At 40.5% G+C, this 18,147-nt stretch overlaps 1 pseudogene; it reads right to left on the bottom strand.

The window, feature by feature from the left end:
- Nucleotides 1-2,761: 2,761 nt before the first annotated feature.
- Nucleotides 2,762-3,086, bottom strand: LOC144306747 (ribosomal protein eL42-like; annotated as a pseudogene).
- Between the last annotated feature and the right edge of the window lie 15,061 nt (nucleotides 3,087-18,147).

Below are 18,147 nucleotides of genomic sequence, written 5' to 3'. Positions count from 1 at the left end.
TTGAATTCTTCAATTCCAGAATTTCCATTTGATTCTTTTTATAATTTCCATACTTTTGGTAAAGAACTTATCTGATCATTTTTTTCCCCCTTGATTTCATTGAATTGCCTTTCTAAGTTTTCTTGCAGCTCATTGATCAGTTCCTTGTACCAGAAACTTGCTGGTGATTTATGACCATTATGGATGGATCCATAGATGCCAAGAGGCATGAGAGGAGCTATTAAAGCCCCTAAAGGAAAGAATTTTGGGCAGGAGTAGCACCAATGGGAATGCCTGTTATATTGTAATTTGGACAAATCATAGAGACTTTTTGTAGAAAGTATCATGTAAGGTGGGCTGATTTGTGAATAATAGCATAAATGGGCTTAGGTAAAATTTATAAATATATGTTATCTCCAGAATCTGAAAAGACCTAAATAACATTGGGCTTAATTTAATGTGGGTGCTTAGAGTGTCAATCATTTCTTGACAGTGTCGGGCATGGAATATCTCTTGATTTATCAATTTTCAAGAATTTAACCAAGATAGTGGGGCCTTGTAATATTCGGGGCAGTGGTCCATGCTATTTTTGTGAGCTCCTCTGTGAATATTTGTCTATCAGATAAATTTCCCCAGAGGAGGATGTCATTCATATGTTATAGCTGTGCTCTTGGAGAAAGTTGGATGTGGTTAAGATATTGCCTGCAAAGATTCCATGTTTTAAACTCTGCCCAAATCTCTCACTAATCCCCAAATCATGTATGTGCATTATGAACACAGACTCCAAAGAACTCCAGCAGCTAAGACTGAAGAAACTGAACTGAGATTTGAGCTGAGACAATCAATTTGTCCCAGTTTGCCCAGGACTTTCCTATTTTATATCTGAAAGTCCCACTTACCAGGAATCCCTATCAGTTCCAGGCAAATTGGGATGCTTGGTCACCCTAGCTACTTACTCAAAAGACTGGGTTTGCAGTTTGAATCTGGTAATAACTGCCTGCTAAAATAAACAAAGAAACAAACACACAAATAAACAATCACACTTCAGGAAGAGTATAATAAAATCCTGAGTTTCCACAACATAGCAATCATAATGATTAAGATACAATCCCAAACTACTATTCATGTGAAGAAATAGTCAAATGTAATTCATTTTCAGAAAACAATTACTGGAGACTAACACTCAAGGTGGCCAAATTTTTGGAATTAACAGGCAAACATTCAAAAACATGTATTTGGGGACAGCTTGGTGGCTCAGCAGTTAAGCATCTGCCTTTGGCTCAAAGGATGATCCTGGAGACCCTGGATTGAGTCCCACATCAGGGTCCCTGCATGGAGCCTGCTTCTCTCTCTGCCTGTGTCTCTGCCTCTCTCTCTCTCTCTCTCTCTGTCTCTCATGAATAAATAAATAAAATCTTTAAAAAATAAAAATAAAAACATGTATTTGGGATCCCTGGATGGCTCAGCAGTTTAGTGCCTGCCTTTGGCCCAGGGCATGGTCCTGGAGTCCCAGGATCGAGTCCCACATCAGGCTCCTTGCATGGAGCCTGCTTCTCCCTCTGGCTGTGTCTCTGCCTCTCTCTCTGTGTGTCTCTCATGGATAGATAAAATCTTTAAAAAAAAAAAAAAACAACAACATGTATTAACTATGCCCAATTTTATAAAAGAAAATACAGTCACAAAAAATGAAAAGATAGGCCATCTCAGAAGGGAAATAGAAACTATAAATTAGGGGCCCCTGGGTGGCTCAGTCAGTTAAGTATCTGCCTTTGGCTTGGGTCATGATCTCAGGGTCCTGGGATTGAGCCCTGCGTTGGCCTCCCTGCTCATCCGGGAACCTGCTTCTCCCTCTCCCTCTGCCTCCTCCCTGCTGCTCATGGTCATGCCCTGTATATCTCTCAAATAAATAAAATCTTTTTAAAAAGGAACTATAAATAAGAATGGAATAGAAACTCTGTCTTGAAGATAAGTCAAAAAAATTTTCCAATCTGAATAACACAGAGAAAAAAAGATTAAAAAATAATGAACTATCTAATGGATCTCTGATACAACACTAAGAAATGATAGAAATAGAATCCTGAAAAGAGGGGGTAGAGAAAATGAGTCAAAAATTTTTTTCAAGTTTGATGAATAAATGATTAGGTCAGTGAGTGTTACCGTGCTCACTGTTGTGCTTCCTCTCAGTGGTCTTAGACACATGCATTTTTTTTAATTAACAAGAAAATATTATTTTAAACAATTAGAGGGGATCCCTGGGTGGCGCAGCGGTTTGGCGCCTGCCTTTGGCCCAGGGCGCGATCCTGGAGACCCGGGATCGAATCCCACATCGGGCTCCTGGTGCATGGAGCCTGCTTCTCTCTCTGCCTGTGTCTCTGCCTATCTCTCTCTCTGTGACTTAAATAAATAATAAATAAAATATTTAAAAAAAAAATAAACAATTAGAAATGAAATCACTTAAAATGGCTTTTGCTCCCGGTGTTTTAACAATTTTTCTTTTGTTGGCAAGCCCCATACTTTCAGTCAGATTGGGTGTTAAGTATCAGGAAACCCTGAAGACTTTCATGTATTCATGTGTTAGAATTTACATATGGCCGATAACTGGCATTCACTGTGTTGTTTACCCCATTAGTCCCCTACTCACATTTTCTGCCCCCTGTAAGTGACCAATGGCTCCTCCTTTATTTATTCATTCATTCATTTGTTCATTCATTCATTTAGAAGTGAACATAACCTCAAGATTTTATTGTCTTTAGTGTCTTCATAATATATCAAAATAAGGAGCTTAGAAGTGGATCACTTGGCCTTCTCTCTTCTTATCTCCTCCCAGTTCCAAATGCTTGCATCTCTTAATAACCAGCATTCTCTTAGATCTGCAGTTGGGCTCAATATATTCAAGCCTCAGTACAGTTTTCTTTGTAATTTTAGCTTTTTTCCAGAAAGCGGCTTAGTCTGCCCTCCACAGCCACTCTGCTTCCTGTCAGAATGCCACCTTCCCTCCTTCCCTGGGCATAAAGATCTTTGCCTTTCTCGTGCTGTGTCATTTTATGGGGTTGGTTCTTGTCACACTTCCTGTACAAAGTCCAGCAGGTTTTAGGAATGTTCACCATGTTTGTGAGAGCGCTGTCTGCGCAGAAAGCTCCTCCATTATCTAGAACTTTCTCCTTGAGCAGATACAGTCGTATCTTTAAGACTGACATAGGCTTCAGACCATGGCGCAATAGGGGTGAGGAGGGCTCTTCCCATGCTCTTCCGATGTGTGGTCTGGACTTTGCCAAGTTGTTAGTGTTTCCAAGCACGACCGGTGTAACTACAAGAACCTTGGTGGGGGCTGCTCATAATTATAACCCATATTGTTTGTTTATTTACTCACTTAAAAAATATTTATTGAACTCTTAGTAAGAGCCCAGCTTTGTGCTAGGTGCCATGAATAACAGCAAATGCTCAGACCTGAGACTGGTATAGCACAAGTTATGTGCCAGGTACTATTCTAAGTGCTTGACATATATTAACTCAGTGAATGCATACTGTGTGGTAAGGACAGTGACAAAAATTGGTACCAGTTAACACCCTTTATGAGGGGTAATAAATCAAACTGACACCAACATCTGAATCCACCAAAAAAATGATTGAGAACTAACTTGATCAGGAGACGAAAGGAGTGAATGAAGGTGAAGGGCAAACAAGGACATAACCAAACTGCACCAGGATACTGTGCTGGGCACCGAGTGAGGATATGGGGTGCTTTGTTTGCATCCCCTACCGCTAGTTCTGGGGCTATGGGAACACCCTGCCTTTGGCCCACCCTGGACTCTGAGCACAAACAGCCTGACTAGAGGCAGAGCAGTAGTCCTCCCACTTTCCTGGGCAGGCCGGGGTTTCTGGTACCCATAAATGCCTGCAGCTCCTCCATAGACCATTGCAAGAGGGCTCACTGCAAGGCTGTTCTCTTCTAGATGAACCCCAGCTTGAGCCTGCGTCTGTGCAAGGCCAAGGCCAACAGATGGACATGCAGGTGAGCCTGTGGGTGGGCAAGTCGTGCAGTCCTTGCTGGGGTCTTGCACCTTGTGAAGCCATTCCCCCTGGGGCAGCACAGGCCACAGGACACCCCTGCCAGCCTGGGTGGTCTATCTGTGGTGGTTTGTTGCAGGGGCTTGATCCAGCTGTGGAAGGAAGGGGAAGATGATGAAAGGAAGGTGCTTTCAGACAGTATGGAGGCCAGCCAGCAGCAGCTGCCACCACGTCAGAGGGTGGTGGGCAGGAGGGACTCTGGCAGCCTGATGTGCTGGGGTGGGAAGATGATGCGAGTCCTTGGGACAGGAAGCACAGAGGACCACCAATCTGCTTAGAAAGCTCAGCCTCCAGTGTTTGGAACCAAAATATGGCTATTTTCACTATAAAAATCATAAAAACCAGATGGGAGAGTGCTTACATGTGGTGCATATTTGGGAGAAAGTTTATTTCAAACATCTTTGTTGCAAATGCCAAATGAATGTTGACATTTATTGAGTAGAAACAATCTGTGTCAGACCTATTGAAAGTCTCATTGCTCCTGTCCTCCAAAGAAAAGACACAACGAACTAAGGAAGTCCCATTGACAGAAACTGTGGTCGCTGCAAAGACAACAGGTTCTCCCACGGTGACATTTACAGCTCCAGGCACATCGTGGGACAGTGTGACTTGCACAGGGCACCCAAACTCTCTGGTAACTTACTAACCGTTCCCCTTTTTTGCCACTTAACTCTGAACTGACATTGGAAAATGGTTAGGCTTATGCACTTTTTGTAGGTTGTGTAACAGTTGTACAATGTGAATAGAATAAAATAAATGCATAAAAAAGTACGGGGAAGAAAGGATCATGTATTAAAGTATCTTGGAGCCTCGGGCCTCAAATGATAGGCTGACCTGACCCCACAGGTTGTGCGGGCTGTCACCATGTTCCACTGTGGTCCGTGGTCCCTCAGCAGCCTGCAGACCAAGGCTCACCTCAGGGAGGGGCACAGGGCTTCTCAGTTCAAAAGGGGATCACACCCCAGATTCCTGCCCTATTCTTGTTCCAGAGCCACTCCTTAGGGCACGCCACTGGTCTGACAACATTGTCTTCCTTTTGTCCTCCGTGGTGGGCGGACTGAAATTTCAGTGTGACATCCAGGAGTTGCCTGATAGGCTGGCAGCTGAGAAGACAATCAATGCCTAGAAGCACTTGCAGTCACAAGAAGGGATTACTGACATAGCAAAGGAAAGATTGCACAAAATAAGGATTTTACAGGCCTTCCTTTAGTGATTCTATCTCTGTAGCCATGGTTCTCAAAGTGTAGCCCTGCACAAGAAACATTAGTGTCACTTGGGAACATGGGCCTCTGGCAACAATCTAAGTCCCCCATGTGATTTTAGACTCTAAAGTTCCAGAAGGCATTTTAATCTTTCTTTGCATTGTTTCTTTCCCTGAAGAAGTCCATTTTATACCCTTCCAATGATATCTGGGTAGTCATACTTAGATATTTTTCTAAAATGCTCTCTTAAACGGTGAACTTTGGCTTTTCGAAAGGGGTCTGTGAACTTCAAATCCAGTTTATGTTTTATTTATATGCAACCATTGAAATAAGGAAGGTTTTACATTTTTAAAACATTGTTAAAAATAAAAAGAGGGGTGCTTGGGTGGCTCAGTCGGTTGACTCTTGAATTTGGCTCAAGTCATGGTCTTGGGGTGAGGGGATCAAGCCCTGTATCAGTTCTGTGCTCTGCACAGATTCTCCTTGAGATTTTCTCTCTCTCCCTCTGCCCCTACTCCTCTGCCCTCTTGCTTGTTCTCGGAAGGAAGGGAGGAAGAAAAGAAGAACAGAAGAAATGAGGAAATAAAGAAAGAAAACAAATAGGTGACAGATGCAAAATAGCCCTCAAAACCTAAAATATTTACTATCTGGCTCTTTAGAGAAAATGTTTGCTGATCCCTTCTTTTAGATTTCCTGAAAACCTTATTTACTTTGAATTAAACAGTCACATTTCTTCTGTAAATATGTTTTGACATCCAAAGTCAAGGTAGAATAAACTTGTTAAACAATGCTTTAATTTATAGAGCTGTATTTTTCTATTAGCGAAATTTAAATTCTGCACTGCTTTTTATAACTACCTATCCTCTGGTTGGAAAGGAACAGGATCCTGTATTTCACTCTCAATTGACAAATATTTATTGAGAGGACATGAAAGATAATAAAGTTAAATTTTTCTTGAGTCCTTAGAATGCATTAGAGTAGTCTGGCATGTGAATGAATATAAGCTCTGTGATCAAAGCCTGTACAATGAGCTTTGGGAACACCAAAGGACACTTATTTACTATTCTGTTACAGGGTTACATACTCACTAATTTATCCTGTGCCTTGATGATGGACATTTTGTTTGTTTTCAATCTTTTTGTTTTTCTATCAAAACAACATTACCATGCATAACCTTGTACACAGTTTATTTCATCGATGTAAGACAAATTTTCAGGAGTGAAATTGCTGGGTTGAAGTTTCTGTGCTAAGAGACTAAATACACCAATGGACAATGACCAGACCATTGTCTGTATAATGACAATCCCCTGCTAATATCATAATCAATGGTGAAAGCATTCCCGCTATCTTGGGGCAAGACAAAGTGCCCAGTTTCACCACTCATAATGATATAGTGCTAGAAGTTCTAACAAAAGCAATCAGGCACAAAAAAGAAATAAGGCATCCAAATTGGAAAAAAAAATGTTACTATTTGCAGACGACATGATATTATACATAGAAAATCATCAAGACTCCCCCATAACACTGTTACAGTTAGTAAAGTTGCAGGATACAAAGTCAACATGAAAAAGTCTATTGTGTTTCTCTATACTAATAATGAACCATCAGAAAGAGAAATTAAGAAAAAATCACATTCATAATTGCATCAAAAGGAATAAAATACCTAGGAATAAATTTCACCAAGAAGGTGAAAAAATTAACATACTGAAAAGTATGACATTGATGAAAGAAATTGAAGAAGCCAAAAATAAATGGAAAGATATACCATGCTCATGGACTGGAAGAACTAATATTGTGAAAATGTCCATAGTATCCAAAGCAATATACAGATTCAATGTAATCCCTATCAAAATTCTAATGGCATTTTTTATAGAAATAGAACAAAAAAAGTCTAAAATTTGTATGAAACAGCAAAGGATCCTGCATGGCCAAAACAAGTTTGAGAAAGAACAAAACGGGAGGTATCACACTTTCTGATTTTAAGCTATATTCCAATGCCATAGTAATTAAAACAGTATGGTATTGGCATAAAAACAGACACATAGGGCAGCCCCGGCGGCGCAGCCCGGGGTGTGATCCTGGAGACCCGGGATCGAGTCCCATGTCAGGCTCCCTGCATGGAGCCTGCTTCTCCCTCTGCCTGTGTCTCTGCCTCTCTCTCTCTCTCTCTGTGTGTGTGTGTGTGTGTCTCTATGAATAAAGAAATAAAATCTTTAAAAAAAACCAGACATATAAGTCAAGAAGACAATAGAAATCCCAGAAGTAAACCCATGCAAATGTGATCAATTAATTTATGATGAGTGAGGTAAGAATATACAATGGGGAAAGGATGGTATTCCCCATGAATGGTATTGTGCAAACTGGAAAGCCATTTGTGAAAGAATGTAACTGGACCGCTAACTTACACCAAATATGAAAATTAACTCAAAATATATTGAGTCAAAAAAACTTTAATGTAAGACTTGAAACCATAAAACTAGAAGAAAACAAGTGCAAGTTCTTTGACTTGGTCTTGGTAATGATTTTTAAAAACCTGGCACCAAAAACAAAGGCAATAAGAGCTAAAATGAACATGTGGTATTACATCAAAGAGTTTCTGCACTAGCAAAGGAAACTAACAAGATGAAAAGGGAACTTATTGAATGGGGAAAAATATTTGTAAATCATATATTTCGTAAGAGGTTAATAACTAAAATACATAAAGAACTCATATAATTCAATAGAAAAACAAAGCAAAAAACCCACACAGTTAAATGAAAAAATGGGCAGAAGATGTAAAGAGACATCTTTCCAAAGAAAACATGCAGATGGCCAACAAGTACCTGAAAAGTTACTCATCATCATTAATCATTAGGAAAATGTAAATCAAATCCATGATGAGATATCACCTACATCTTATCAAAAAAGAAGAAATAGTATTGGCAAGAAAAAGGGAACTCTTGTGCACAGTTGGTGGAAATGTAAATTGGTGCAACCACTATGGAAAACACTGTGGAGTTTCCTGAAAAAAATGAAAAATAGAACTACCCAATAATTGAGAAATTCTACTTCTGGGTACTTATTTGAAGAAAATAAAAATGCTAACTCAAAAAGATATAGGTACTCCTATGTTCATTACAGCATTACTTAAAATAACCAAAACATGGAAACATCTTAAATGTCCATTGGTGGGTGAATGAATAAGAAGGTGTGACACACACACACACACACACACACACACACAGAGGAATATTATTCAGCCATAAAATGAATAGAATCTTGCCATTTGTGATAACATGGATGGACCTTGGAGACATTATGTTAAGTGAAATAAGTCAGGCAGAGAAAGGTAAATACTGTATGATTTCACTTGTAAATTGAATCTAAAAAACAAACAAACACACACCAAGCTCATAGATACAGAAAACAGATTTGTGGTTACCAGAGATGGGGGGTTGAGGGGTGGGCAAAGTGTACAAAGGGGGGTCAAAAGTACAACCTTCTAGTTATAAAAAATTATTAAGTTATGGGGATGTAATGTATAGCATGGTGACTGTAGTTAATAATACTGTATTGCATATTTGAAAATTGCTAAGAGAGTAGATCTTAAAAGTTCTCATCAGAAGGAAAAAAAATTTTTTGTATCTATGTAGATGGTGACAGATGTTAGCTAGATTTATGTGGTGATCATTTCCCAAGGTATACAAATATTGAATCATTATTTTGTACACCTGAAACTAATATAGAGGTACTTGTCAATTATACCTCAATCTAAAAAAATCCAAAACCAAAAAGATAGAATTATAGGAGATTTTTCAGAATAGATGAGAATATACCTGAACAAATTTTGGAGGTAAAGAAAATGCTAATGGAACATCATCTCATTTTGTTTATGAAATTGAGCCTAAAAATGGAGACTTGCTTTGAAAACAGAAATTGAAACAGGAACTAGCCCCCTTTATCTGGACTACATCCTCTGGTAGAACAGTTTGAAAAGGGCTCTAGAACAAAAATGAGACAGGATCGTAGGTCAAGTGTAGCCCAGCAGATCAAACAGCTAGTTGGCCCACTCTCCAACTACCTACTGACAAAGATGCTTTTGATCTCCTAAACTTGAAGAAAAACCATCCTAGCTTACACACACACACACACACACACGCATGTGCATGCGCGCACACATATTCACTGAAGGCAAAGAAAAATCCCTCAATTCAGATCAATCATGATGCTCCAAAGAGGGAAAAGGGGAAAAATATCCTGCCAAACTCTTAAATAGTCAAGGTGAACTATCTATAAATATGGATGGTCGTCCTCATCAATTGTGGATAGGTGCTCTTACTACATTAAATCCGGCCACCCTTGGTTAATATCTTTCCTGGAGTAAACAGACCACACAGGGGGTAGAATTTCAAATAGCCCAGGATTTTCCCTATCTCTCAGCCCTGAACCAGTCCTTTCTGCCCTAGGATACCACCTCTGCAAATTTATTAGAGACTTACTCGCTGATGGATATTTGATATTAAACGAACACCAGAGGGACTATTTCTTGAGTTCCCAGAGGACTCCTGTGTTACAATCAAGTTGTGTCTGTTCTATCACTTTTCCCCTTCCATTATATTTAACGTGGACTCCAGATCACAAGCAATGTAAGCTTGGGGTAAACTTTGCTTAGGATTTAATAGAACACTTTGAGCTTCCTGGAGAAAAGTTAGTTATAATAGTTATTTAAACAACAGTATAGTATGTATTCCCAGTATAAAGGTTTCTAAATATTTGGTATCATTAGTTTAAAACAAAAACACCTTGGGAAGCCAGTACTCATTTAAGAAAATCTTCTAACCCTGGATTTTGAGAAAGAGATTTATATTTCCATTAAATGATAATTACAGGAACAATCTCAGCAGGGTTGATTGTAGCAAGGCTGGTTTTTCTCCTGTCTTTATGATGCTGTGGGGCAAGATGGCTAAACCCAACACATCTAGGAAACCTCAGGTAAGGCCCTGGGCCTACCTGGTCTGATGGGCCCACTGCTGACTGGCCAGCCTAGCTGATCATTGCCGGTGAAGAAGGTAGGTCCAGTTCTGTGCCCTCCACATACTAGCACTAAGAGACCAGGATCCAGGTTTTACATATAAAGGGTTGATTTGGAAATGTTGGTAACCAATTCATTGAAACAACCAACCAGCCCTGGGCGGGCAATGTAAAATGTGGGCAGGCCACATTTAGGCCGTGGGCTTCCTGTCTATTACTCCTTTGCAGAGCACCATGTACTTCCCGAGGCTTCATTTAAAGCTTTTGGAGCATGAAAATCTTCCCAGGTGCCCTTTCCTTCTTCTTCCCTGTTGGCGTTAGGGCACCTTTTGCTCTTACTGTTCATGTCATATAAGTTAGCATTCTGTTGAAAACCGTGCTTCCTGTGTGTTAGCCTCCTGTCACACACCTGCTCTGTACTGTTTGGATCTGCTCTCTCCTCACACCAGCTCCCAGTTTGCAGTACCACCCTCCACCCAGTCCCTTGGGGGTGGGGAAACTGCAATGCTCCTAGTCTCCTCCATCCTCTTCCTCATACCATCAGTCAGCAAGTCTTACCCATTTTGGATCTTAAATATTTTTTCACAACTGTGCTGCATCCCTAGGACTACTGTTTTAGTTCAAAAGAGGACCTTTAGCATTTGTCGGACCAGTTGCAGCTGTCTCCTAAGCTGGTCTTCCCACATCTGCTCTTGCCCTATGCAAGTTTATCCCCCCCAAAGCTCCATAATGGTATAGCGGACACATAAACCTGACCAATCTCTTCCCCATGTAAAGCCTCTGGAGTGATAAGAGGGGTAAGTTCATTTAGGCTCCATACCTTTCCCACCAAGACTCCCCTCCCGACCACTTCTTTTTCATAACTCACGTTTTTCTGTGGCAAGCCCATGAATAGCATGTCATCCCTTTAGCTGAAATGCCATTTCCATCTCTTTGCCTGTCTCACCTGTCAGGGATACTTGTGCATCCTGAAGTGTAAAGGGCTCTCCCTTGGGTTCTGTAGCACCCCTGGGTTCTGTAGCAGCTCTGAACACTCATCAGTCTGATTATTTGTTGTATCACATCAAATATATCTATTCCCTGACAGATTACTCCTTCATCAAAAATCCCCTTGAGGGCAGGGAATGTCACTTGCCCATTTTTTCCCCCATTACTTTTTTTTTTCAACATGTTGGATATCTTGAAATTCACTTTCTAAATTAAGGCACAGCAAACACCTAGGGCAATGTGACAAATACTAAGTCCTATGGTTGGTACTAGACAGACAGGGATCCACATGACAGCTGTGTGACTTCCCAGCTGGTGACCACACAGCCCCCAGTTTCCACTGCTGTGAAGAGGGAGTTCTCTGCATGTGCTGGGGCCTATGTATCTTATTCATTTTTATTTCCCAGTGCTAACACAGGTCCTGGTACATAGCAATGAACTGATGAATATTTGTTGGACAAAACTAGTCAAGAATGGTTGATCTGATCTCTGTGGCTCCCTTCCCCAGCAGCTGCTACCATTCTGGACTTTGGGCTTCCGAAGTGTCCTACCCTCACGTATGGAATGTTGGGGACTGAGTGTTTACGTTAATCTAAAATTCATATGTTGAAGGCTTAACTCCCAATGTCACTGTATTTGGAGAGGAGGCCTTAATGGGGGTAATAAAAGTTAAATAAAGGTCATGAAGGTGGACCCTGATCCAATAGGATTAGTGTAATTCTGAGATACCAGGGAACTTGGAGTTTCTCTTTTTGTCCACGTGTGAAGCAAGTAGGTGGTCAGCCATCTACTTACAAGCCAAGAAGAGCACTCTCACCTGCCAGAACTTTGATCTGGTACTTTCCAGCCTCCAGATCTATGTGAAATAAATTTCTGTGTTTAAACTACTCAGTCTATGTGGGTTTTTTTGTTTGTTTGTTTTGTTTTGTTTTGTTTTTAAATAGTGGCCCAAGCGAATCAACATAGGAATCCACAAGGAAAAACCAGCAAGTGACAAAACCTGACTCTTCTTCCAAATGCCAGGAGCTGAGATGACTTCTTAAGATAGAAAGTGTAAAGAGATAATGTACATTCTCTCATTTGGTCCAAGAAGAATACTACCATCTTTCAAACTACATGATAACATGTGACTGTATCTCAGTGATAGGTGGACTGGCCCTTGTAGTGGTTTCTATTTCAGTTAAGATTCTTTGGTTGCAAATGACTGAATTTTAACTCATATTCATTTAAGCAAAATAGGAGATTCATCATTTTACCTGGTTGGGTGGGTTAGGGGCAAAGCCAGAGGTGATCAGAGTCACAGATATTCTCTTAGCTCTGTCTCTTCTCCCCTCCCCCAGCTTCTCTCTGATTCTGCATGTCTCTTCTACTCTAAATAGGCTTTATCACAGAGCCAGGGCCAGGGCCATAGAGGATGCGGACTCTCTTCTTTAAAATCTTGTGATCAGGGATCCCTGGGTGGCGCAGTGGTTTAGCACCTGCCTTTGGCCCAGGGCGCAATCCTGGAGACCCAGGATCGAATTCCACATCGGGCTCCAGGAGACCCAGGATCGAATCCCACGTCGGGCTCCCGGTGCATGGAGCCTGCTTCTCCCTCTGCCTATGTCTCTGCCTCTCTCTCTCTCTCTCTGTGTGTGACTATCATAAATAAATAAATAAAAATTAAAAAAAATAAAATAAAATCTTGTGATCAAAGAAGAAAAAGCTCTTTCAGGCCAGGTACAGCTAAAAAACATTCTGGGATGCGCAGCAACAGCCAATGTCTAGTGCATATTGCACATTGTGGGTACGTGATGGCACCCCCTCCAGGCCATATGCTTTGAACAGACATTTTCTGGGCATACAGGATCATGGAAATTCCCTTTCAGGGGCACTACTGACCGATCATATGATGCCTGCAGTAGCTTCTCTTCCCTATAGAAGAGAAGAGGGACACCTGGCCCTAGTCCTGGCCCCATAGGATGTTTCCATGTTTGCCATGTGCAAGCCAGCATACACATTGCATTTGGCATTATGTTGGCATTTGTCTGGATTCATATCGGGGGAAAATTTTTTAAAGGTAAAATTTTGAAATATCCTCTTAAGAAGGGAAGACAGTGGCAGAGTAGGAGGACCCTAGGCTTGCCTCATCCCAAAAATATAGCTAGATAACTATCAAATCATCCTAAATACCCCAGAAATCAACTTAAGGCCTGGCAGGACAAAATCCACAACTAATGGCAGAGAAGAGCCACATCAAAGATGGTAGAAAGTATGGAGACTTGGTTTGGGGAAGAAACAGATCGTGGTTGCCACAGTGGGGAGGGATCCATGGTTGAGTAAAAAGGCCAGAGACAGAATAATATACAGGGAAGTATATGGGGAAAATGAATTCTCATAGTAGTTGCCTTGGAAAGCAAGAGAGGCTGAATTTCATGACTCCTGGCAACCAGGGGAGGCTTAAAACCTGGAGTTCTAAAGGTCAGTGGGCTTTGCTCAGGGACACCCCAGAGGCGTTGGGTTACCTTGGTAGAGAAGGCAGGGCAAACAGCCCTTGGTCATACAGCATGGAAACATGGAAACAGTGATCTGAAGAGCACCTGGGGCACACAGTGGGGAGGTAATTGACTCATGTTGGAGTGTGTCACAGAGAGGCAGCACACAGAGAGAACTGGGAACAAAGGAACTGTCAGGGCCATTTTCCTCTCTTTCCCCCTCAGCATAAACACAGAGCCACCTGGGGAAACCAACACAGCATGGGCTCTCCCTACCTAACTTGCTTACAGCAGCCCCCACCCCACCCCCATGCTCCAGTGGAACCGCTCTTCCCAGTCACACCTGCCTCAGTCCCAGCACAGACAGCCCTGTTCCCCAGAAGACCAGCCCAAATCCCTATTCATACTGTGTCTCCTGACTCAGGAGTTTTGGGCAATTCTGACAGCAGTAGCAACATATCTCATTTCACAAGCAGAACAGAGCACATTTAGTAAAAAGCCACCACATTTAGGTCAGGGACCAAATACTGACCACAATAGGCAAGGCAAGGAGAATCTCTGCAGATGACTGGCTTGAAAGGATACAATAGCTGAGGGCACACAGCACACCTTGGACACATCCTCTAAAGTACCAGGCCCTGGGAAAACAAGGGACACTACAAAGCAGGGCACTATGGGATCTCTTCTTCATAGGCCATTGCCCTCAAGAACAAGAGAAGTAGCTAATTTTCCTAATACATAGAAACAGGCACAGAGACTTAGACAAAGTGAGAAGACAGAGAAATGTATCTTAAGTGAAGGAATAGGACAAGGGCATGGCCAGAGATCTAAGCAAAGCAGACATAAATAACATGCTTGAAGAAATATTTAAAGCAATGATTATAAGGATACTCACTGGACTTGGAAAAGAGTAGAAGACATTAGTGAGACCCCTACATAAATTTAAAAAAACCTTGCAGAGGTGAAGGGCTGAATGCATGAAATGAAAAACATGTTTGTTGTATTGACAGCAGGCTGGTAGAAGCAGAGGAATGAATTAATGACCTAGAAGACAGAATAATGGAAAGAAATAAAGGAGAATAGAAGAGGGAAAATTATGCAAAATGGTAATAGACCTAAGAAACTCAGTGACTTCATCAACATAATAACACTCACATTATAGGAGTCCCAGAAGAAGAAGAAGAGAAAAAAGGGAACAGAAAGTTTATTTGAAGAAATAATGGCAGAAAACTTCCCTAATCTGGACGAGTAAACACATATCCAGATCCACGAGGCACAGAGAACTCCCAAGAGATTCAACAAAAACAGATCCACACCAAGACGTCTTATAATTAAAATGGCAAAATATAGTGATAAAGAAAAAAATTAAAAGCAGCAATGCTAAAGAAGACAGTTACATATAAGGGAAATCCCATGAAGCTATCAAGGGACTTTTTTTTTTAGCAGAAACTTGGCAGGCCAGAAGACAGTGGCATGATATATTAAAAGTGCTGAATGGGAAAAATCTGCAGCCAAGAATACTCTATCCAGCAAGGCTATAATTCAGAATAGAAGGAGAGATAAAGAGTTTCCCAGACAAACAAATGCTAAAGGAGTTTGTGACCACTAAGCCAGCCCTACAAGAAATATCAAAGGAGACTCTTTGAGTGAAGAGAGACCAAAAGTGACAGTATGGAGGTAGGAAACACAAAAGCAGTGAAAATGAGTATTTTAATAAAATATCAGTCAAAGATTCAGAAAATGAAAACATGTAAAATCTGATACCCTATACCTAAAACATGGGGAGAAGAGGAGTAAAGAATGGGTTCAAACATAAATGACTATCAACTTAATATAGACTGCTATATGCATAAGAGGTTCTATACAAACCTAAAGGTATGTCAAAAACCACCAATAAATATGCAAAGAATAAAGAGAAAGAAATCCAAATATATAACTAAGTAAAACCAGCAAGTCATGAAAGAGAGAAAGACAAGAAAGGATCAGAGATATATTCAGAAACAACCACAAGACAGGTAAAAAACAAAAAGGCAATAAATACATATCCCTTGATAATTACTTTGAATGTAAATGGACTAAATGCTCCAATCAAAACACATAGATAGGGTGTCAGATGTTTCCCTTGCCTTGGAGATGTGCAAGGTCCACAATAGCCAAACTATGGAAAGAACCCAGATGTCCATCAACAGATAAATGGATAAAGATGTTGCATATATATCCAATGGAATACTACCCAGTCATCAAAGAGATGAAATCCTACCATTTGCAACTACGTGGATGGAACTAGAGGATACTATGCTAAACAAAATAAGCCAATCAGAGAAATACAATTATCATATGATCTCACTCATATGTAGAATCTAAGAAACAAAACAGGATTACAGGGGAAGGGAGGGAAAATAAAACAAAGTGAAATCAGAGAGGGAGACAAACCATAAGAGACTCTTAATCATAGGAAACAAATTGAGAGTTGCTGGAGGGGAAGTGGATTGGGGGACAGGCTAACTGGGTGACGAGCATTAAGGAGGACACTTGAAGTAATGAGCACTGAGTGTTATATGCAATTGACGAATCACTGAACTCTACCTTTGAAACCAATAATACACTATATGTTAATTAATTGAATTTAAATAAAAATTTTAAAAAAGAAATAGGGTATCAGATGGATAAAAAAAAAAAAACCAAGATCTGTCTATATGCTGCCCACAAGAGACTCAGTTTAGATCTAAACACACTTGTAGATTGAAAATGAGGGAATGTAGAAACATTTATCATGCAAATGCATATCTAAAGAAAGCTAGAGTCATCATACCTATGTCAGAGAAAATAGACTTTAAAACAGAGACTGCAACAAGAGACACAGAAGGACACAATATAATAACAAAGGGGACAATACAACAAGAAGACAACAATTGTGTTTATGCACCCAACAGGGAGCATCCAAAGACATTAAATAGTTAATAACAAACATAAAGAAACTCATTGATAACAATACATTAATAGTAGGGTGCTTTAATACTGCACTTACACAAAGGGACAGATCATCTAAACAGAAAATCAACAAGGAAAAAAATGGCTTTGAATAACACACTGGAACAGATGGATTTAACAGATATATTCAGAGCATTTCACCCTAAAGCAGCAGAATACACATTCTTTTCAAGGGCACATGGAACATTCTCCAGAACAGATCACATATTAGGCTACAAAACAAGCCTCGGCAAATACAAAAAAGATCAAAGTCATACCAAGCATCTTTTCTGAACACAACACTATGAAATGTGAGGTTAACCAGAAGAAAAAAGTTGGCAAGAATACAAATGCATAGAGGTTAAATAATATGCTACTAGACAATGAATAGGTCAACCAGGAAATCAAAGAAGAAATGAAAAAGTACATGGAAACAAATGAAAATGAAAACACAATGGCCCAAAACCTTTGGGATGCAGCAAAAGAGGTTCTAAGAGGACGTACCTCAGGTACCAATATAGGCCCACCTCAGGAAGCCAGAAAAATCTCAAATTAACAACCTAACCTTACTCTTAAAGAGGTTAGAAAAAGAACAACAAATAAAACCTTAAGCCAGCAGAAGGGAGAAAATAATAAAGATTAGAGCAGAAATGAGTGATACAGAAACGAAGAAAGCAACAGAACAGACCAATGAAACCAAGAGCTGGTTCTTTAATAAAAAAATAAAAATAAATTGCTGAATCTCTAACCAGACATATTAAGGGGGAAAAAAAAGAAAGGACTCAAATAAATAAGATCACAAGTGAGAGAGGAGAAATAACAAAACAACATTGCAGAAATAGGGTTACAAGAGAATATTCTCAGACTATTCCAAAAACTGGAAAAGGAAGGAAAACTTCCAAATTCATCCTGTGAGGCCAGCAGTACCCTCATCCCAAAACCAGATAAAGGCATCACAAAAAAAGAGAACATAGCCAGAGAAAGAGAGAGAGAGAGAAACTTTCAACAACATAGGTTTAGAGGGAATAGACCTCAACGCAATAAAGGCCGTACCTGAGAAGCCCATAGCCAACATCATCCTTCGTGGGAAAAGCTCTCAGTCTAAGGACAGGAACAGGATAGGGATGCCAACCTTTACCACTTTTATTCAACGTGGTACCAGAAGTCCTAGCCTCAGCAGTCAGACAACGAAAAGAAATAAAAGGCATCCAAATTGGTAAGGAAGAGGTAAAACTGTCACTGTTTGCAGATGACATGACACTCTGTAAGGAAAACCCGAAAGACATCATCAAAAAACTGCTAGAATTGGGGCACCCAGGTGGCCCAGTCTGTTACGCATCCGACTCTTGGTTTTGGCTCAGGTCATGATCTCAGGGTCGTGAGATTGAGCTCCTCGTGGGACTTCATGCTTCTGAGCATGGAGCCTGCCTGGGATTCTCTATCTCCCTCTCCTTCTG

Source organism: Canis aureus, chromosome 37 (assembly GCF_053574225.1).
Source record: "Canis aureus isolate CA01 chromosome 37, VMU_Caureus_v.1.0, whole genome shotgun sequence".
Classification (NCBI taxonomy): domain Eukaryota; kingdom Metazoa; phylum Chordata; class Mammalia; order Carnivora; family Canidae; genus Canis; species Canis aureus.
The sequence above is the reverse complement of the archived record's forward strand: the minus strand, read 5'-3'. Positions and strand labels throughout refer to the sequence as shown.